A 23,444-nucleotide genomic window follows, 5' to 3' on the forward strand; every position below is an offset into this window, starting at 1 on the left:
AATAAATGAACAAATTTAAAAGGAAATCTTTAGAAGGAAATGTTTTCAATATTTTCATCCAGATTTGAAGATACACTAAATATGTGCTTCCGTTTGCAATGCCCAAATATATGTATCTCTCTATCAAGCGGACACTAAAGACATTTCCGTTCAGCGTAATTTTTAATCATCGATCGTTAATTGCATTAATAGTCTACATCATCGTACCGGGACTAAGTTTGTTTAGATCCCTTCGCACAATAGGTACCAGCAGCTCATAATCTAAAATTAAGGGAAATATTTAAAGGAATCGGATAACCTACGATAGTTAAAGACTCAAACATTCGTTGGATGAATGAAATGTTTTCCAAAAGTGGCACAACCACTACTGTACGGTGCTGAGTAAAACTGTGACTCCATCTTCTTTTGATAGCGCTGTCTTTAAGCTTTATTTAACAGTATAGACTACCTCACAGGAATGTGTGCAGGATCGGTTCTTTTTTTTATTATTATTATTATTTTTTTTTTTTTGTATGTTTGAATAGGTCGAGGTGTCAAAGAAAACTCATTACCAGCAAGAAAATACTTTTCTGCTTACTTCGAAGATTTGGAGCTGTTGCATCGTGACTAGGGATGAACGATAAATGTTTTACGATATTTAAAGCGCAAATAGGTGAACATTCGCAGCTCAGTTAATTTAGATGCTATGTATTGTGAATTGCATCAAACAAACGAAACCATGTGTGAAAGATCCCAGGAACGGCGATGACGCAATGACGAGATAAGCAGGCGCGGATAGCCAAAGTTCTTAATACTATCGTAAATTTTCGCCATGATGACATATGCGTTTATATGACAAAATACTTGCACGACATGTTAGCACCACTGAACGAACTGAAATGAACTTGTCTTCCCGCCGTATTCACTAGACGCTGTTTCTTCCGATTAACTTTCCTTTCAACCATTAATTTTATTGCTTGTTTGAATACTACATCGATTCTCTTATGAAGATACTGAAAAAACTGCTTTTTTTGTAAAGAGCTTTGACAGACCACCTCTTCTTCCTGAATAAAATTTGTATTTAACCTAAAAGATGGGAGACGTACTACATAACGAAAAACAAGATATATGTTGCATAAAAAAAATTGTTTTTTTTTTTTTTTTGTTTTACTAAAAGATAAGTGGAAATTTATTCATAACCCTAATAACTTGTAAGAAGTCACAAATTAAAACTTAAAACTCCCTGCTCGCTTACAACAAAAATTTATTGCTTTACACTGTACTCGACTTGCATTTATATAAACTAAATGACTAAGTGACACGAATTTATATAACATGGAACGTATCTTCTTTTTTTTTATTACGTTTTTTTAAAGGGGATCAGGAAAAAAGGTGCGACCGTCTATCTGAGCTGGAATGCTACTTAAGGGGTAATCTGCAAGCCCTTCCAAGAAAATTTTTTTCATGGATTGCTCAACTAAGAATCTATCGTGTGATACAAACGGTACCAAATTCCCAGGAAATAATTTACGATTACGTTTCTTCACTCCTCACTGATTTAACTTACTCTTCCCTTAGGTAACAAAAGCTCACGTTAATCATTACACTCTCACCAGACTTTATTTTACCCATACTGTGTGATAAACACTCGCACTTATCCTTACAAGTTTACTACAATTCAAAAGTAGTTTAGGATATTTGCTTCATTTTTTTATATCACTATTACTCGCCGCGTTGCTTATAGTAAAACTAAGTTACTGACTTTACACTTACCCTGCGATTTGTAGTCCTCGGTTTCGCTTTGTAGGTTTTTGGTCACGCGTTTATTCGTGTTGACACACAAAGAAAAAGCAAAAGTTTTGAGCACTGGTCCGTTCCGAACTAAAATCAGTCGGACACGATATCTTTCTTTCTTCTTAGCTTCTTAACGTTACCAACGGATGTCTCAACTTTCTTTCGATGTTCGAATGGGATCCTGTTATGTCTTATATTCAACCATGGTATTGAGAGGTCTAATGTAGTTCTAAGAATAGTAAATGTTCCGTTCTAGATTCATTTTCTTTTTCTTCAATTATTATTGATCACTACTAGTTCAGGAGAAGGAGATGTCCAAGTGCACGGACTTTTCAATTACTTAAAACTATTCGAATTACAGTGAAAATAGTATTAATGTTATCGGTGTCAATCGTCATCATCATCATCATCATCGTCATCATCAGACATGAGCACAATGCATATGAGAAATAGCATGGGGTCGGCTTCACAGTTTACAGAATTATTTGTATAATGCTTAATGGCAGTAAAGTGTTTGCAAAGTTGTAATCTTTGCTTTTTAAAATTTTTATAACTACATAAGATACGCATACATATAAAGGTTTAACAAATCCTTCAATTAAATTTTTACAAAACGAGAATAGTAAAGTAAAACCACTAAAAATTGCTTATCTCAAGAATTAAAGTTACATTTACTTTTCCCCCATCACACGCCTTTGTATATAAAATTTGTAAAAGCTTTTCTATATATATTTTATTAAATTCAGCACAAACATTAAGTAGTGGAAAATTTTCTAAGCACTCGCATTAAGGAAACATATCTAAGGGATAAGTTAAAAATGAAATACAACTCCAAGAATACCCCCATGGAGCAGCTATTGTGTACTAGCCCTAGCTATAATCGTGAGAGTGCGAAAGAGAGAATGCATGTAAGTGAACGAATGTACGTGTATGCCATCCACGTGTGTAAATTTTCAAAACTAAGCAAACAAATCTATGCACTCTTAAAAGCCACTTAAGTACGGCAGAGGGAGTTATATTTTCGCGCTGTCTGATGTGGTTTGTTACAGAGAGATAAGAAGAGGTAATAATGTACGAAAGAATGGTTAGAGAGATGTATTCTACAAGGGAAGTATTAGAACAATTAAGCTGTTTTTGTCAATTATCCACGTTAATAAAAGGGGTAGCTAAGAAAAGAAATACAAGCAAGGAATGCAAAAAAAAAAATAAAAAAATAAAAACAAAAGAATATATCCTTACGAGGTAAGAGAACAATTAAACGAAAAGGAAACTCATTTTCTGCCTTTGTGCCGAATCTTGGTTATCCACTATATCTAAACATCATAATATGCAGAAGAAGAATATGGTACTGACGATATCAGTTGGGCTACGAAATTCAAGAAGTCCACGAACATTAAGTGTTTGTGCAAAGTATGGCGGGGTATCGGTTGAAGCTTTTAAATCTGAAGTTGCAAAGATCGTCAAAGTGGATTTGCAAGAAGTAGTCGTAGATCTCGTATTATGGGTAATTACAATGTTGCCTTTTACAACTTAGGAAATGAATTTAATGGAAATGACGAGGAAAAAGGTTTTATATAAATATGTAACATAAAGCACAAAATATGTATGGTTTAAATGTCTGGTACCTACATGGCCGATTGGTGGTATTGCAGCAATATCGTCACAATCGAACTTGGCATGGATCTTTTTACACTCATCACCGAAGGATGAGGGGTATATTCATTTTGTCAATACGTTTGCAACGCCCAGAAGGAAGTTTCAGAGACCCCAGACAAAATATATGCTTCTGATGAGCATCAAATTCTGAATCGCTTGTCCGGTTGTCCATCTGTCCGCCTGTGTAGTATCTATTTTAAACATTCTCTTGGCCGCAAAAAGGAAGCTGTCGATTTCAAATTTGCTAGAAACATTGGAAGTTTTTGCACGCAGGTTAGTATTGAAAGTGGGCCAAATTGGTGAAAGGACACGTTCACTGTGCAATGTAAACTGAGAAGACCTCTAAAGCAGCAAAAGCAAAAAAATAATTTGTTCACCGTTCATTACGCAAAATCTATAGCAAATAAATCTACAACCATATGAACGCAGATTCTATGAGCGACGCTGTGGTACCTGTACAAGCAAGCGGAAAAATTCACCATCCATACCCAATTTTATAGTGTATGAAAATACCATTTTTTTGTCAACACCTTCATAATGTGCGGAAACTAGCTCAAAAAAGCCCATTAATATATATACTATTGGACAGTTGCAAGTTTGGGATGCACCTAAATACATCCGTCTATCCGTCCGCCTGCCTAAATATGTAGTATCAGTGGTAAACATGGTCGCGTTAGCGAAAATGAAGATATCGCCTAGAAATTTGAAAAGGAATTTGGAAGTGGCCTAAACTTTTCCAAGAACACGTCTACGAAGCCCCCCGCTTATGCATCAAAATCTTTTATTTATTGAGTATAAAAATAAAAGATTCGTTCGTAACCAGATATAATTTTTCTACTTGTTTTTTTCAACCATGTGTGGCTAACGCGTTCCCTTTCTATCCAATGATCTTGCAATATTAACTGCATTTTCAAAATAAAGTTCTTTAGAAAACATTACGTGTATGCAGTGTTTTATCGGAAATATATGCGGTTTTCTAGATGTTTTCCCAAAAAATTGAAATTAATTTGAAACAATTCCCGTTTTTTTTTTTTTTTATCGCATTTGTAGATGTTACAAATCATTTCCCGAATTAATCTTCAAATTTTTCTTGTGAAGAAATGTTAAATTGTAGCGAGAAATTCTTTAAATAAAAAGCGAAAAAGAATTTCAGTTTAACAAAGAAAAAAAATGTGAAAGATTTTCTTAAACATGAAAATCTTACAACTGGAACTAATTTGTTTTAAGTAAAACAAAAAAAAAAAACATAGCAAATGTTGTATTTCTGCCAAAAATATTTTCTCTCCAAAATGACAATTGAAGCGAAATAAAACGAAATGCTTAGTAATTATTGCTGAAAGAAAAAAAATAAAAAAAAATAAAAAATCATATTTCATTTTGTAAATAATAGAAGAAAAAGCCCAGAATACTACTCAGCCAACATTTGTAAGTGCTCTTTGCTATCAAACAAAATAGCTGACTGGATAATGTAAGAGAAAGACAACAAGTGATTTATCCATGCACTTCCTACAACGAATTTTCAGTACCCACCACCTGAGGACTTGTTTCAGACAACTTCTGCTCGTCTTTATAGTAACGGTTGTAAAGACAAGGTAAATGCATAAGAAAGTGGAAATTTATTTGATTTATTTCATCAGTAAATGATGGATAATTGAAGCCTCTACGTTGTTAGTGACCAAGCATAAGAACTTGCAAGTTTAGATATGAAAAGTGTGCGGGAAGATCCAAGATTTGTCTAACGCTAATTTTCTCCTTTAATACGAACAATCATTCAGAGGATGTCATCTCCACGTGCAACACGGTAAGGGTCAGAACGAAGGGAGGAACAAGAAAGAAAGAAATAAGAAATACTAGCAGTCTAGAGACGGTGTTCCCGGTAAATATCATGCCCTGATATTTGACCCTCTGAGAGCAATTCCTGCCTATTCGGCTATTCAAGGCTCCTTTTGAAGTGTCATATGTATTCTACCTCTGTATCCAGCCCCAGCTTCTTAGAAATGCACGAGCTTCTACTTATAGGGGATTAAATCGATTGAAATTTGGTTTTTTTTTTCCAAAATATGTATTCATATGATATATACAATTTGAAGGGCTTGCAAACTATTTTAAAATATTAATATTTTTTCAATCTTCTGATGGCATATATGAAAATTAGGTTACATCATTCATAATAATAATGCAGTGGTAAAAAAATAGAAAAAAAGAAAATTAAATTCTAGCATACATTAGGGATGTGTGGTATCAAACCTAGATGCTGCCTATTTTTAGGGCTAAAATAAATAACAAGGAAAGCAGGAAAAAAGTCATGTTCGACGCGGAACAAAATTGTGCTACTACACGAAAATAAATATATAAAAATTTTATTGTTTGATTATATTTAGTACAGTTTGTATTGAAAAGTCTCGCATAGTAGCAATAGCTTATGGACAAAATTTATACAAGTCGTAGTTATTTTCCAAGCTCTTTCATATAGCGAAATATTTTATTATTATTTTGGGGCATAGCATATGTGGAATTCACCTAAGAACCTCTCTACACACGAATTATAGCTTCCCCATTACGATTTCTTCAACTTTTAAAATTCAACAAAAGTTCAAACACATGATATAGGCAAGTAGACCGTATTTTATTTTATTTAGTGAGCATTAAAAACGTTTTTAACAAAAATGAAGCATTATTTCATGTGCAGGGTTGTTTCAAGCTCAACATGCTCTCATTGCTTCCAGTGATGAGTTGGTGATGACTATATTTTCATTCGCATTTTCCTCCCCCATTAAATAATACAATATAAAGCAGAATAATATACAATTGTTAAAAAACAAGAAACGCTTACAAAAATTCTATTTGAAATATACTTTCATTTATATACGTACTCACACATAAATCCTCTTATCTACAATACATCAGCAGCATCATAAACTATTATAGTTATTATCATCAACCGTGTATACCCCCAAAAACGAAGAAAAAAAAATTTGGAATTCTGTGAATGTGAATGCATTTAACCAGCACGGTGCGTATAGCCAAAAAAAATTTTCTATTTTTTTTTTGTTCCTTATCCGCCAACCTTTTTATAACAATCACTTTTTTTTACTCGGCAAGTTAGTTATATATGCTTATATCTATGAATAAAAACCATTCGAGTCGATTATACAATCCACCAAAAACAAAAAAAAATTAAAATTATTATTAATTTTGCTTATGGGAATTTTCCTAAATGCTAATAAAACCGTTGTTTTTTTTCTTTTTTTGTTTATGAAACCAATAAGCGGCCGGAGAAAATAAGACGCAGAGTAAAGCCATAAAAAGCAATAAATTAAAAAAAAAAGCAAAAAAGAGGAAAGAGACTTTAATAAACAGGAAAACAGTAAAAATTCCACGATAAAACAGTATCCTCTTCATTGTTGTATGTGCGTAAGTAAATATATGTTGTAGTAGCAGGAGTGCCAATAGTGAATGCAAGTCTTTCCCTTTTAGCAACGTTTCACTTTTTATTGATGTAATTATATTAGAAAAGTGCAAAAAACGCAAAGGATGTGGTTTCCTTGTTTATTAACGGATTCTCATAATTAATTGCTTTGCATAAGTTTATATTTTGTTTCTCATTTTCTCCTAGTACTTGCTGCGTCTCAAACAGCTTTATGACCTATTTTGATTAGTCTTAACTGAAAGTTAAATTGTTTGAATGCATTGGCTATATAGAGCTTGTTTCTAAAAAAAAAAAAAAAATATAAACAAATAAACTCATATTATATTGCGTGGCTCCACCTTTTTATACGAGAGAATTTAAGCAGTACCGTGACTTCTTAAAGTTCCGAATGGGCTAAAAAGTCACCTTTTGCAAGAGGCATAACTTTTCCTGCTTAATTCGAAGGATTGCGCTGCTAAATCGGTAATTATTACGATATTCAAACCCCAAAAAACCATGATATGGAATAGACGGACCATCAACATCGACGATAAAGCTGAATACTGGCATTATGAAGTTGTAATCTTTTCCCACCAAATGAAATCATCAATGAGGAGAAACTAAACAATTAAGGCGATTGGGATGAAAAATGTGAGAGAGAGGTCATGATATCATGAGATTTCAGTATGATGAAATTTTGCCGCAGAAAATTTTCGTAATTCTAATGTGCAATATCTCACCCTTTCGAACGATGCTTGAATTCTTATGACGATGATCACATACGGGTCCTTTGATAGATAACCTCAAAAGACCAGTAGCCTATTTCAAACCTACTTTATATTCCACGTGAAAGATGAGAAAAGTCATGGGCATTGAGACAATACATTAAACAAACCAATTTATAACCATTTTTTATAATACCGCTTTAATTAGATTGGTTTTATTTTTGAAAACAATGGAAAAGAATTCGAAAGTAATTCGCCGTGAGTTGTAACATTTGTTGGTTGATTGCATGGTGACACATAGATAATGGTGATGATGAGAAGGTCGAGAAAAGCTGGTAGCATGAGAAAGTATCAAACAGATTCTGAAAATTGTTTGCAAAATTTAAATAGCGAAATTTCAAGAGATAACTGACCCTAAAAAGCGGTCTGCTCACTATGTGACGCGAAAATTGGAACATGAGAAGACAATTTTGCTCTTGGATGCGGTTTCTATTTACGAAGTTATTAAATAGGTCAACATATTTTTGGCGGAGAAATTCCATGAATTAAACTTCGAATTGCTTCCACTCCGCTTGGCTTATCAGATCTGGCCGACGAATATTATTATAAAAAACGTATCGAAATGTCAGAGAAAGAAATTTCGCCCAAGAAAAAAGATGAACCTTTTTTTACTTTGTCAAAAAAAAAAAAGAAAAGCGTTTTATGGGAAAAGATCGAAAAAGTGGTCCGATCTAAACCATTTTCAGTTGCGTTCATTCTTTGGCTACAACATGGCATTCCGCGAAATTTCATCAAAATATATTAAAAACTGTAGCTTGTAGATGGAATACAAGAAAAAAAGACAGACAGACGGGCAGACAAGCTTACATCGTTTCGAAAAATGATTCCAAATAGATTGGTCTAATGAAGAGCGAGTCTATTTTAAGTCCTTCGGCATCAACTAAATATACCGTTCCATTCCAAGTCGTGTAGGGTGTAAAAACAAAACACCATGAATATAGTTCGCACCTTGAAAGGGGAAAAAAGTTAAAGGTTTCTTCTTTTTTTTTTTTTATCAGAAACAAGATCGCTCAAGCAAATTTGAAAACTATACTCACTTGATGAGTTTAACTTCAAACACGTGATATGAATGTAGTCCTGTAATATTTAAATTTCACATTGTATGCGAATTCAAAAGTGTTTCAATAACGGGAAACTATTCATATATGCATGCATATTATTGCCGTAAGGTTTTTGCAGAAAGTTTTTTCGTTAGTCGCTGCTTTATGAAAGTAGTAAATGTAACGTAACGGTAATAAAACCAATCAGTAATATAATACAATCATCGAGTACTTTGTATGAAGAAATTTTATACTTTTTACATACATTTGCATATCACCGTTGATTTTACTTTACAACTTTTATTGCTTGTATTGCTGCTGTTATATTGTTGTTGTTGCTGTTGATATAAATTGAAAACCTTTGACTAACGTTTCTCTTGAGCAACAACAGGAACAATAACAATTATGCCAAGTATAATTTGTTCATTCTAGTGTAATAAATGTAATAATGTACGCATACATACACATACATAAATAAACATACATACCCAGACACACATATACTTATATATACGCATTATATACGCATGTAAATACATGCATAGCCAGTAAGTAAGTGGCTATGGATGTTGTAAACCACTTGTTATGCTAACTTAAGCATTTTAATGCATTAAAAGAAATATTCAAGGAAATAAGTAGAGCATATTTTAAGGGTTTACAAGGGGTAAATGCCCCATCACATCACCATCACAAAATCCTATACAGCCCCAACCGCTGCCACTTTTAGTGTCTCGCTTTATGCAATAAATTATTTTTGAAATTGAGTTTGAATTTTCTTTCTTCCATAGAGTATAAGTTTATATTGCCTAATATACATGAACATACATATACACATGCTATACACATATATGCTATATACATATAAGTCTTTAACATCATTAATTAAACCATTCTGGAAGACATGAGGGAATATTCAGTTATACGTAGAATACGCTTACACCCACATAAGCATTTATAAAGGCACGTGCTTTCAGATGTATGCCTAAATACCTTTAACATTTTCGGCATAGTTCGGCATAGAAAAGTTTTTCACCAGAATTATGCAATACCAGCCAGACCAAGAGCAACCAAGCAGCCAACGTACCAGCCATCCAACGAACCAAGTAAAGCCAACAGATAGACAAGTTTCTATGTAACATGTTATGATAATAAGTGTTATGTCGGCAAAGCCAACGTCAACTATGCACGCACACATAGATACATACGCACATAACTCATTATCCTTTTTCCGTGTTGCTGCTTTTAGTTGCTTTGAATGGCGGAAATTTGAAGAGGTTTTCACAGGCCATTGTAACAACACAATAGTGTAATGTCATACACATAGCCACACGTATTTCCAAGTATATATTTCCATATATATACATATATATATATATATATATATATATATATGCGCCTATGGTCATACATATTCGATTTTATACAAACGCGTAGTAATAACGGGTAAATGATTTGAGTTTAAAGTCAAATTTTCATTCAATGTCAGCAACTGGACGACCAACTGTCGCTTTGATCAAAGTCAACATTTCAGTATAGTGTGCAAGCAAAATGAGACTTTTGTATGCTTATGACGGAGAGTAATAGTGAATTACCAATCCTGACAAAAGCAACACCAATGACGACACACAAAAGTGTTAATATTTGAAGGAAAATGTAAATGAATGCGTTGCTGCTGGATAACTTTTGTTAATAATTTAAAGACTTAATGCCTTTAAGTGTACAGTTTATAATGGCAGCTTAGCTTAAATACACTTTTTTATAAAAAAATAAAAAATTAAAAAAAAGTTATTTTAAATTTTATTCGTATTTAAACATCAACAGATTATTTAATATGCTTTCATAGGGAAGTGTTTAAGTAAATCCTACACGAAAAAGATTTACCCAAAAGCTTATTAAAATATTTCATTAATTTATAATAAAGATAAGCGCGTGAAATACAGCAAAAAAAAAATAATAATAAACAAAAATAATAATAAAAAAAAAAAATAAACTAAAACTATATATAAAGTTTGGATGGCCATAGCTCCTTTTGCGTTAGAGCGTTTACAAAATTTATAACATGCTGTGCCGCATGACAAAAAAAAAATCAAAATTAAAAATAAGGTAGGAAAAAACAAAAGAAAGAAGAATCTAACGAAACCCTCAAGGAGGAGTTTACACGTTGTGGCTGGGCCCACGAGTTAAGCCCGTCTATGAGGCCCGTTGCCTGTACTGTTCGTTGTTCGTTGTTCGTTGGTCCCTTCCTAGTCTGTCGGTGCATATTCCCAGTCCGCCCACCTCCACTCGCACGCACCCTCACCGCCACCATACACCGCTTCAGCAGTTGCATATACCACTTAGCCAAACATTATACTTTTTTTTTTTTTTCTTTCTTTTCTTCACCTTCTAAACATTTAAACTAAAGACTAAACTGCACTAGCTAAACGCTAAATTAAAAAGTAATAGTTAATGCAGTGCCAAATAAATCTGAGGTAATGTAATTATATGAAATATAATTTTTATTCTTAGCAACCACTACGAGTATATACGTGAAACAGCTGTTATTCAGAGCACATATCGTAAAACACAGTGTGAATATATTTCTGCAAAGATTATTAAATACATTTTTTGTTTTCCTCTTTTTTTCTTTTTCTTGCTTATATTAAATTTTAATAAAAGTACATACGTTAACGCTGCAGTAAAGCTTCATTTTCCATACCATTGGCAATAAACGTGAGTTCCTCTCGCGATCTTCCTTCATATTTTTTTTTTTTTCGCTAAGCAGCTGATATTTCCGCTCGTTGTTTGGCTTGTGCGACAGACATTTCACGACCAATAATAATGCGTTTACCTGTTTGTGGACTGGGAGTGGTGGGTGGTGAACTATTTCTACTTTTCTCGTTTTATATAATTGAGATTATTATTAAATTGATGATCATTTCTTCTATTGTCATATGTTCAGTGGCGATGTTAATTAAGTTTTTGTTAAATTTTCCTTTTATCTTTTTTTCTTTGCTTTTTTTTTTTAAATAATTATTGAAGACAAAGTTAAGAAAATAACCAAAATATTCTTAAAATCACTTTTTTTTCTTTTATTCAGAAAAGTACAAGGCAAAATATTACATAAAAATTTCTCGTGTCGCTGTTTAAATTTTTATAATTTAAGTCTTTGGTGCAGGCAGTCGTTTGCCAATTTTGGTTACTATATTAATATTTACATCCTTTTATAATAATTTTTTTGGTTCTTTTGTAATATTTACGTACATTATTTTTCAATTTTAAACTCTTTCTGCCAAACTTGCATAATTTTCTCTTCTTCACATCAATATATTTTTTTGCTTTTACTTATTTCTTTTTTTTTCTTCCTTTTTTTTCTCATTTTTATTAAACAGACATCATTATACCAATCAAGTAGTTGTAGTTGTAATGTTAAAATCTGAGCAATTTTAGCTGTAATTAATTAAATTTCTAATATGAAAGCTGATGAAATCTATTAATTATTTCACTTTACTACGGTTTATAATTTTAATACACAATGTTGCCTTTGCACGCATTCCGTTCAAGTTATTCAAAATAAAATCCATTTCTCAAATCAATGCGCTTTGCTTGGTACCCTCAACCAACACACACCGTTCTTCACAGCACCCCAGTTCAAACTGTACTCTCCCTCCACAACTCACCGCACAAAGCAACAAAACCAGAACTGTACTTTTCTCGCTGTTTCGCTCGTGCTTAATTTTTTCTCTTCTTTTCTCTTAAATATCGTCGTGCTACGCCAAACTTGTTCAGAACTTCAGAAACAAACAAAGTAATATGGTCTAAATACACAGACTGGCTCTTTTCATGATTCTCCCTGGAATAATAGCAATAGATTTAGCAAGAGAGGCCATGATGACTAGGGATTTTTGTCCCCCCGGGCCCATGGCCCCAAGCAACCCCTTTTTTTTTTGTATAACGGGAAGCCGCTGTTCTTGCAAACGTAATTTTGCCTAACGGCAGTCCGTTATTACGATCTTACTCACTTTATTGTGATAGAGGAGTGGTCAAAGCAGACCGACGGCACCTCTACGTTACAATTGTGCGCAGACATTACAACCTGTAAAACATAACCTCAAATGTAATCTAACTACAATTTAATTTAGCTGATAAGAATAGCGCTATTAAGTTGACAAGGATTGTAACTCTCCTTTTTGAGTTAAAGAGTCCTTTTACCAGATACATACGAAATGACCGCGTGTTGCCTTTTTACATATTTGGCTTGCCTTTTCGGAGCGGCAGTCAGTTAGCGGTTAATTGTTGTTGGTATCGTACAACCGGACTTTGACAGCTAACAATAAACCAATCTCCTCTAATTTTATATAACAGAGAATTTCGCCTTTTTGGCAAATCGATTTAGTAGCGCAGGCCATTTGGATGATGTTATTAGATCTACCCACGCCTAGGATTCCCACAATAGATCCAATTTTCATCCTCTTTTAGTATACGAAGGAAAGAGTGTTTCCAATCGCTCGGGTAAAGCAAATAATAAAAGTTGTCGGGGAATGAAAATTTACTTGTTATCCACAGTAGTATGTGAATGTACTTATGTATACGTACATTCATAATAGTAGGGAGAACATAGATGTTTTATGATTATAAAGTTTTAATCCGACGTTGTTGGTTTTAATGATGTTTGCAAGCAGAAAGAGAAAACTCTGACCACATTATGATCATATTAGGATGGATGTGTTCTTCCAGATGCTCACATATTGAGCTAAGTTTATTACCTTTGTAAGTGATGCAGCTTATTATTGCGTATAGTTGTTGTAATATTAACATATTAAGCTTTTATTCATACTATAAACGGTGGAATTCCATGGTAGTTAACCCGGCTTGACAATGACAGAGATTAAAAAAAAAAATAAAATAACTTATAACCACTTTCAAGTGTTACTGCATTAATTTGTCAGATATTATTATTAATATATGTGTACATATATAAAAATATTTTTTTGTTTTTTGTTTTTTGTTCATCCTGTGATAAGTATAATAATTGAATATTTCTGGTGTAACATTACTAATTTCATTAATAAAATAATTTTATATTTAAAGCAGCGAAAAGTCGTGGAGTAGATTTTAAACTAATTACAATTTCTTTTTTTTTCTCGTAATTTTGCTTCATACAATTTTCATATTATATGGTTGATGGTGTTCGAAAAACAAGTAACCACTCTTAATTAAGAACATAATTACTATGCAAACATGGACGTGGACGAATTCGAAGCTATTAGATTAAAAACCAAAGAGTAATATTAATGAATACTTTTCATTATTTTTTAACGTCTCTTTTTTCCCTCTAACGCTATAGATAGTCAAAGCAAAACAATGCAAATAATTAAAAATCCATGCAAAGTACTTGCATGCTGTTAATGTAATAATGATGTTCTTATGTAATATGAAAATGTGTCCACATATATTTTTTGCATTTAAAGAGACATTAGTTATTATTATTATTAATTAATAATTGAATTATATTCTATAATTATAATTATAAAGTCGTTTAATACTATAAAAAGTAAACGTGCTTATGACCGCTGATTATGCTCCTTGATCAATTGAAAAATTTGTAGACCGGTATCTATAAAATATTGAAATTACTAATTTACACATTAATTCACAAGAAATTAATTAATTAGATCGACATTACTTTGGTTAATGAATTGGCGGTATACGCTTTTTGCTTTTTTGCATATCGCTCACAACTAACAACATTTTCGAATCGAATATTTCGCAGACCTGTCTTTGCCTTACAAGAGCTTCTTACAGTCAAAGGCCGGCAAAGAGAATTTCATGGATTAGTTACTGGATTATATGTTCTATTATCTTCTAAAGGCTTATCCCTCTAGGTGAAAAACTTACACTTGTTCTATCAGTTAACGTGCGGAGCATTAGTAGATTAAGCTAAACTTTTAAAAACGACTTAATCTGCTAAAAAAAAATAAGGCACATTAGTTAAATGTTTTAGAAGAAACAAATTCATAGTGAAAAGTTAAATGTTATTGAAAAACTTATCCTGTCTGCTCCCTTAGCAATGCTTCAATGGCATTTCAGTTTAAAAGTTCTGGATATACCTTATATTTAACTATTGATCGTACGGTTCTCTTTATTCGATATACGATGATACGTTTATATATATCAGACAATTGAATTTTGGGCAGAGAAAGTGAAGGAATAATAGCTCTCTCTGTCATTCTTATATCTGGCTTATCTATGTGGCCACTGAGAAACAGATTAATTCTACACATGTATAATAGGGAAATGACTTTGAGTGAAAATGCTCAAACCATAACGGAACTGATGTTTAAAATTTTAAGGAAGAGATATTAAGCTTGGAAAGGCATCTTGGCCCTGGCAGTAAGTATGCCATACTTCTTCAATGCTTTTTGCAATTGAACAAACCCTTCTAAACTGTATATAGGTCTCAGCAAAGCTGCTTAACTTTGAAGTAGTCACAATATTTATAATTGTTTAAAGTAGTTATGCAAGCCATAAGCCCTGTACATTTCTTATACAATGACTATTAAATCAATTGAATGTAAAAATTAATGGGAAATAACTCAGTATTAGAAAGAAAAACAAATGTATCTTTTATCAAGAAAATGCATCAGCTCGCAACGGCTTGGCTCTGCCTTTGTTTGTTCTCACCTATGATTGAGGAGTTGAGGAGTCACTACAAGAAAAAATGCTACATTTATAGATGAATACGTAAGATGGAATAAGACTTTTTATACCCTACACGTCTTGGGGTACATGGTTATATAACGCTTGGATGTATGCAGCACCCAGAAGAACTTCGGGTAGACCTATCTCTTATTATACCGATCGATTCAGAGTCTAAATTCATATAAGTGTCTTTCCTTTTTTTGTGTTCAACCCACACACAGTTTTTCTGTCCATCTGTCCACCTTTTTTTTTTTGTGTTCAACCCACAGCCTGCAATTTCCGAGACATCTTAATAAAGTTTGGGGCACTGCCAGGTTTTGGCCAAGGATGAACGCTGTTAATTGAATCACTTTCCATATAAGTCGTCGTACCCGTCCAGCATAACGCAAGACATGGAGGCAAGGCTCGCAATAGAGAAGTTGATGATCGCGGGTTCGAATCTAAGTACGTTAGGCCATAACTTATAAGCAACTATATAATATATTTACATTGACTTATGCACGCCTTTAACACTTTAATGCCTATAATATTGATTCCGATTCTTTGATATATAATGTCATAATATTAATACTTCGACATAAGTTCACTTCGTTAGTACTTTAGACCTAAAAATATGGTAAGCAAAGATTTCCCTAATTTGAAAATTGAAAACTTTGTTCTGCGTTGATGGTCGTCTTCTCTATAACAGTGTAATTTAAGCCCTTTAGTCTGGAGAGTATTGAATAATTATGAATGTGTAATTATAGTCAGAGATGAATAAATACTTAAATAAACAAATTTAAAAAAAATGAATAACCGTAGGATTGCGTAGGGTAGTTAAAGATGGGCGGTGACACTCTATAATATTTGTACTTGTTTTTTTATTTAAAATTGTGTAAAAGAAAAAAATTCAAACTCTAAACAATTTCGCCGTGTTGATGACGAGCTAAAAGAACTGTTTGCAATTCCAGATTTAAGGGCAATTAATTCCTTTAAATTTTAAATATTAAATGACTTTTTACATGGATTCTTTTTTTTTTTTCTTTTAAGTAAACTAAAGCTTAAACAATAGTATTAATTTTTAAAATTATAAATAGCTCTCCACGAATTTTCCAATTAGAGCAATAACGGTTGAGTGCATTAAACACCAGAATATGTTCTTACAGCAATTTTTTTATTGTTTGTTTTTGTTTTTTTTTTTTGAGTTTCGTTGAGCGTTATTTTAAACATCATGTCGTTTGCATAGACGACCTCAGTAAACACGGTGTTGTAAGCTGGCACACGATGATTTCTTAAATGTTGTCGCATCAGTTTGTTTTGCAGAAGCACACACATACACATACAAAATTGGTGTATGTCGGTTGGCCTGTGTATTTTAGGTGTATATAAAAAACAAGAAAGCTTTTATACATAAATACACTTGCAATTTAAGTGGCAATGACATGCATGCATGGAGACCTATAACAGTTCATTCATGTATTTGCTATGCAGAGTGAAAAACCCTTTTGTGTTTAAAAAAACAAATATAAAAAAAAAAATTGAGAGAACCAAACGAAAATCTTACAAACAGAAAAACCTGTTAAAACTGAATTTGTTCTTTTTTCTTCTTTTACTTTTTTTTCTCTCTTATTTGGTCTTCTGCACTTTGCATATCATGCATATGCATGAACATTCCGCATCCCCAACCAAAACATCAACTCACACCGCCAACAATTACTGCGGCTACCAAAAATAAAACGACACTGTTAAGCATTTATGCATAGACCTGCGTATGTATGCAGGCAGGTATGTGTGGATATATATAAAAAGTAGAAAATGTGAAGATATATATATATATATATATATATATATATATATAAAAGAGAGCAAAAAGTGATTTTAAACACAAACAAAATCACATCATCGTATCGCATCCTAAGAGTTGTGTGCTTACAAAATAATTGCAAAAGAAAAAAAAAATAGAAAGATATTGCGTTCAGGTAAAAGACTCGGTGAATAAAATGGGTTAAAATAATACTTAAATGCAAACACACACACACACGCACGCACACATATCCAAAGATATATATGTACATCCTGTAACTTTATATATATATATATATATACGTTTACATACGTTTATATATATATATATATATACCTGTATATGGGATAAGAAAGGAAGAAAGAGGGACAGTGGCAAACATTGAAATAAGCTGCATAAGTATGCGTGAAAAAGTGTTTGCCTGAATGACTATCAGCTTGAAAAGTAGGCTGCATGTGTGTGTGTGCACTTTCAAGCGCAGTTTAACTTCAATTTTTCTTTTCAGGTAAATTTAGTTAATTTTATTTTTATTCAATATTATAAAAAATTTCTTTCAATCTTCTTCTTCTTCTTTTTCTTCAAATTGCTTATTCGATAACTATTGTTAGCAGTTATCAATGGAAAAGAATTTTAAAAGTTGATTAAATGAAAAATTTGTGTTAGTTCATATAGGATTTTTAAATAGGATCTTGCTTCAGTTTTGAAAAGTAAAATAGTAACTAAAATAGTAATCATAAGTAAAAAGAAACAAGAGGTACAATTCGTAAGGCAAGTCTTGGATACTTACCGCTTTCAGCTGAGCTGTCTTGTACTTACGCAAGTCTCTACAAAATGTTTTCTGGACTGTAATTTAATCTAAGTAAACATTAATTATAGTTATTTTAAGTTTTTGAGATAACCTGTTTAACCATAACCTCAAAATAAAGTTAAATTTCATCTATTTTCATATTGACCCATAGAATCCGAGCTAAAATTTTCGTGTACTCACTTTTAACTCTGCAACTTTGTACTTTAACGAGTTCCGCAAAAAAGTAGTAAATGGACGCTCAGAGAGAAAGAGAGAAATACAGACACGGAGAAGTGGGAACGTAATTAAATCTTACACTAATCGATTCTTTGTATATCATAGGACATCTCTGCAAAATCCTGGCTTTATAACTATATTTGGGTGCGTATGTATATTAAAATCTCATATATAATGCCCATCGCTCAAGGATAGGGGTACGTACACTCATTTTGTTTCTTTCATAATGTATGTAGCACCCGAAACAAAGGTCCAGAGACCCGATAAGGTATATATATGTGTTCTTGAGCTGAACGCAATTACGTTTTTCTAAACAAAAATTTGTGGATTTTTTTTCGTTACTCAGAAATTATAAAATTTACGAGACACTCTAGTCTTTATTGTGCAAATTGGAAAGTATCGGTCACGCCCACATAAAATTACAAGTGAATAAAATTTTATTTTCTTTCACTTGTTTGAGATTTTATGCTTATTTATCACATATGGTAAATGCCACGACTTGCATGACCTGGTGGATTAGTTGTTTCTTAGTAGTAGCAGCGATATTACTATCAAATAAAAGAACTTGGGAGGTAGAATGCGAAAAGCTAAGTGTGTTAGTTCTAAAGTAAATATCTCGAACACCCCGACGTACTGAACAAATTTTTTCGCTCCAAAATCCGCTCCGTTGATATGGGTACCACATAAAAGCACTTGGAGAGCAGAATGCGATGAGCTAAGTGTTTCGTTTCTAAATTAATTGCGGATAAATGTTTTCTTATATCTAAATAAATATCTTTGATATAAGTATCAAACGAAAAGGAGTGGAGAACGGGACGGGGATAAAGTGTGGTAGTTATAACGGTGGACGTTTAATACATAATGTCTTTGAGCGTTCAGAAAATACCGATCTCTTGAAAATTAAAATTTCAAGTGGACAAGTCGTTTATGTGGAGGGTATGCGAGATTCGATTTTCGGCGAATACAAATTTTTTTACTTGTTTTTATTTAAATTTTTATTTATAGGTCTAATTTGACGTAAAAATTAAGTGGAATAAATTTGAAGAACACGGGTCTATTGCTTGAACACCACTGCATATAAAATTTCTCATAACCTTATTCTTCAAAGAAAGGTTCAATTTTTCTTATGTTATGATGAAAATTGGCTCAAGAAAAATTTGCATTTGGATTCCTTACACCCTAACATATGTAGGGATTATCGTGATAAGCAAACCCTTATATGAAGGAAACGTATAATTTCTACTTTTCTATGATGGAAACTGAAACACAATAAAATTTGTGGGAAGCAAATTAGGTTTGCTAAATTTGGGTCATATCATATGATGTTTCGGGCATCCTCCATCATGCGGGCTTTCACGAAAAGTATGTCTTTGCGTAAAAATAATGTATAACTTCTGGTGTCTTATTATCGAAACGAGCGAATAATTGTATTAGGCGAATTGGTGTAGGATATTCAATGGTCGGCCTTGCCCCATTATGTTTTTATTTGTTTTATTTGTATTTGTATTTATGTTTATTCTTATATACATATTTATATTTTGAATTTATAATTTAGGTTTATATTCTCTCTACATTTATATTTATAGTATTTATATTTATTTTTATATATAAATTTATAATTATGTTTATTTTTATATGTAAATATGTATTTATATATATGGTTTTAGTTACATTTTTATATTTTATTTATATTTATTATTATTATTATTGTAATTTATTTAGATCAACAGAATAAATTCTAAGACAAAAATTAGGATGAGCACTAGCAGCTAAGACTATCAGCTAGAAATTTACATTTGTATTTACGTTTATATTGATTTTTTATATTTATATATATATACATTTATTTTTTCATTTTATTATTTATTTATTTTCCCTCAAGAAAATTCAGCTACACACATACAACATCAACCGTACTATAAACATATTTATCTTAAATTTCTAATCAATAGCCGTTTGTGAAGAACTACAAACATATTAATTTAAAGCAATTCCATCAAATTGACAAACTTACTTACAAGATTACAGGGAACGCAAATTGGACGCAGCCCCGGTTCACTTTATCCAAGAATGGCAGCCCTGATGTGGTTTACGAAAAGTGAAGAACCATCACACAAATGAAAGCATTCATTAAAATTAAAGCCCACAACTCCCAACGGATGAAATAATTCGTAATTTGTTCGAGACGAACATAATGCCTTTTAACAAAACCCAATATAGAATTAAATTTATTAAAACAATCTGCAAATGGAAGTCCTACTTCGAATCAATAAGCACCCCCAAAAATGCAGCAATTGGCAAACTAAATAGTAATTGCCAGATATCGGGATAGACCTAGATAATGAGAACTTTCTACATTTGTCCCGATTTAAAATCATAGCAATATGCTTCCACCAATTCGGTGACTTAATGAGTCTTGAAATAGGAGACTACGACTTACTATATTAAAAGATCTTGACATCGTCAACAAACATCAAAACACTAGAACTCTTTATACAGAAGGTAGGTGTACAGGGTAGGTCGTTAATAAATAATAAAAAAAAGAGAACAAACATGATTTGCTTACAGCACATCTGACATAACATCGATCTTGCAAGAGACGCAAAACATTGGGAAGGTCCCGATATCTACGACCTGATCGATTCAATAAAGTTAAAGGGTAAAATAATGTACTTTAGTTTATGTAGGAGAAGAGAGTGTGGCACTCTATCAAAAGTCTTTGAAAAATAAGTGTATGCCGTTTATTTTTACTTTCTCGCCGAATAGTCAGGAAACGCACTGCAAACCAATTCCAAGACATTAGTCGTCATAGATTTACCCCTAGTAAAACCATGCGGTGTCGACAAGATAATAACTTGAATAGACGGCTCAATTCTCTCCGCCAGAAAACGGTCAAGCAGTTTAGGAAGCTTCACAATACCCCGGTAATTTCTTATCAAATTTCTAGGACAGCACTTACGAAGCATTATAATATAAGATTGCTTCCAGCTTTCAGGGAATATGTGCATCATATGTATATCATATTTATATATAGTTTATATTCATTGCTTAAATTCATTAAATTCATATTCACAATCATATTTAGTACCATTATGATAATTGTAACCGCAATTATGGGAATCAATGAATAAATTTAAGATTAGTCATAATTAGCAGTCATAGACACATCGCAAACGCAATAACGCAAATCATTATCATAACGGTATAGGTAATTCAATATGAGCTCTTGTTAGAAGAATATGCAATTATGTTCACATTGTCATCCAGACACACTTACAGCCTGACTATAGATACATAAGTAATTTTATCTTCCCTAAAAAAGGAGTTATAAGTTGCCTTTTTTCGTTTGATCTGCAGATTTTTGTGCCAACTTCTAGTTTCCTTAAATAAATTTTGCAAGAAAGAAAGATGCAAAGGCAATACGACGTTCTATATAAACATAATTAAACAGACTCAGAATCAAGAAAAATAAATTTTAAAAAATCTGAAAGGTTTGCAAGTATCAAAAGCTATAGAATAGGTCTAGTGAAGCCTTACAGTTCAAGTAAACGAAATAAATAAATGAAAAGATTTGACATTTTCTTGCCCAAAACTCAATCGATATAAAATGTAATTAAATTCAGAATTAACTACAATGCCAGTCAGTCAGTATTCATCTTCAGTGTAGCGCACATTATCTTATTAATGTAATATATTATTATTATTATTATCAATTATTAGAAAATATTTGTTACACAAACGTATTAATTAAGTCCTGACTTCTTGTATGTTTGCTTGTGTTGCTTACACAGCTGTATTGATTTCTCACTGCTTAAAATCTTTAAATAAAATTACAGTGCAGTTATTGTTTAAACGTGAATGCATAGATAAGCGCGTACAAACACACACACACACACACACACACTAATGCGTACAAGAAGAAAAAAATATTTCATCCAACTGTTGTTGACAGTTTAAAGTCATCAATTGCCAGTGAAGACCACTGGTTCCTATTTTTTATTATTTGTTTTTTTTTTTTTTCTTTTCATACACACACAATGCAATTTCTTTCATTTACACTTAAAAAAAGTTAAATGAATGCTTGCGTACATGCAGACGAATTAAATATCATTTTCACTTGAACATACCAAGCCAGCCAACGGGCACATTTTTCGCTTTCATTTATTAACTGTAAATTTTCATTAACGTTCATTCACTCAGTGTTCTCGCTTTTCATTTATTTATGCTTTACCCTGAATTCTTTATTAAAAATGGAAAAAATTCTTTTTACGTCAATTTATCATTGACAGATCTATATGCTGCATATGAATATTACACGTTCGCCGATACACTTCCCTAGTGAGGATTATTGGTATCAATTTTGTTCAGATCGTTTATTTCGTGTAATAAAAACATCTGGAAAATCTATAACGATTTTTTTTTGTTTGCGACGCATCTCAATTCAGGCAAATAAATGAAGTATTAAAGAAAAAAAAAACGCATATTACGATGGTGAGTCGTCAATAGGTTATTAATTCATAAGAATTATTGAATTTCGTTTTCATCATGTCGAATCTTTTTTCCATTTATTCAAGAAATCCCACACTATACACTATAGTTAGGTACGCCCCATCATTAAATGCCTTGTACCGCTTCGCCTACTACGGTTGTTCATATAACGACTTTTCACAGGAAGGAAGAAGATTGAAGGCGGTCGAAGAAGTGAACGAAAGGCGATTCGAATGATTGCCAATAGCGTTCGTGATTGATCCGAAACATGTCGGTGTATCCAGTTTCATCAAAATACCTGGAAAATTTGCGATCTGCAGGACAGACTTCGGACGGACAGACAAAGTTAAGTCGATTTAGAATGATTTTCTGAACAGATCACAAGTGGTAAAGAAATTTAGCACTGTCTTTCAATAATTCTATGCAATACTGTAAACGTCACGTCACTGCAGATTTCGAAAATTGCGAACTGTAGGTTGAACACCTCAGACGAACAGACGAACAGATAAGCTTCGGTTTAATAAAAGATAGAAGCATGATTCGGTTCAGGCAAGCTATTCATATGCGCGGCGTATCCATTTATATTTATTTATAACTAGCTTTGTTAGGTAGAGTGAATTATAAACGAAAGCATCACCAACGATAGCGCGTTACGAACAAGAACTGATGGGTTCAAGTCCATAAACAGTGGTAATCTGTTGCAGGTAATGATGTCGTCATTTTTCAGTGTGACAGTCAGATATGACAACGAGCAAACGTTAGCAGCGAAGACCTGAATGTGTCACCCTTCTTGATCCATTCACTG

General features: G+C 32.5%; 1 protein-coding gene across 2 annotated transcripts in view; it reads left to right on the plus strand.

Annotated features, from left to right (window-relative positions):
- Nucleotides 1-23,444, plus strand: part of LOC119642809 (furin-like protease 1) — a 483,953-nt gene that overhangs the window by 270,571 nt on the left and 189,938 nt on the right. The window lies entirely within an intron of this gene.

Source organism: Glossina fuscipes, unplaced genomic scaffold, assembly GCF_014805625.2.
Source record: "Glossina fuscipes isolate IAEA_lab_2018 unplaced genomic scaffold, Yale_Gfus_2 257, whole genome shotgun sequence".
Lineage (NCBI taxonomy): Eukaryota > Metazoa > Arthropoda > Insecta > Diptera > Glossinidae > Glossina > Glossina fuscipes.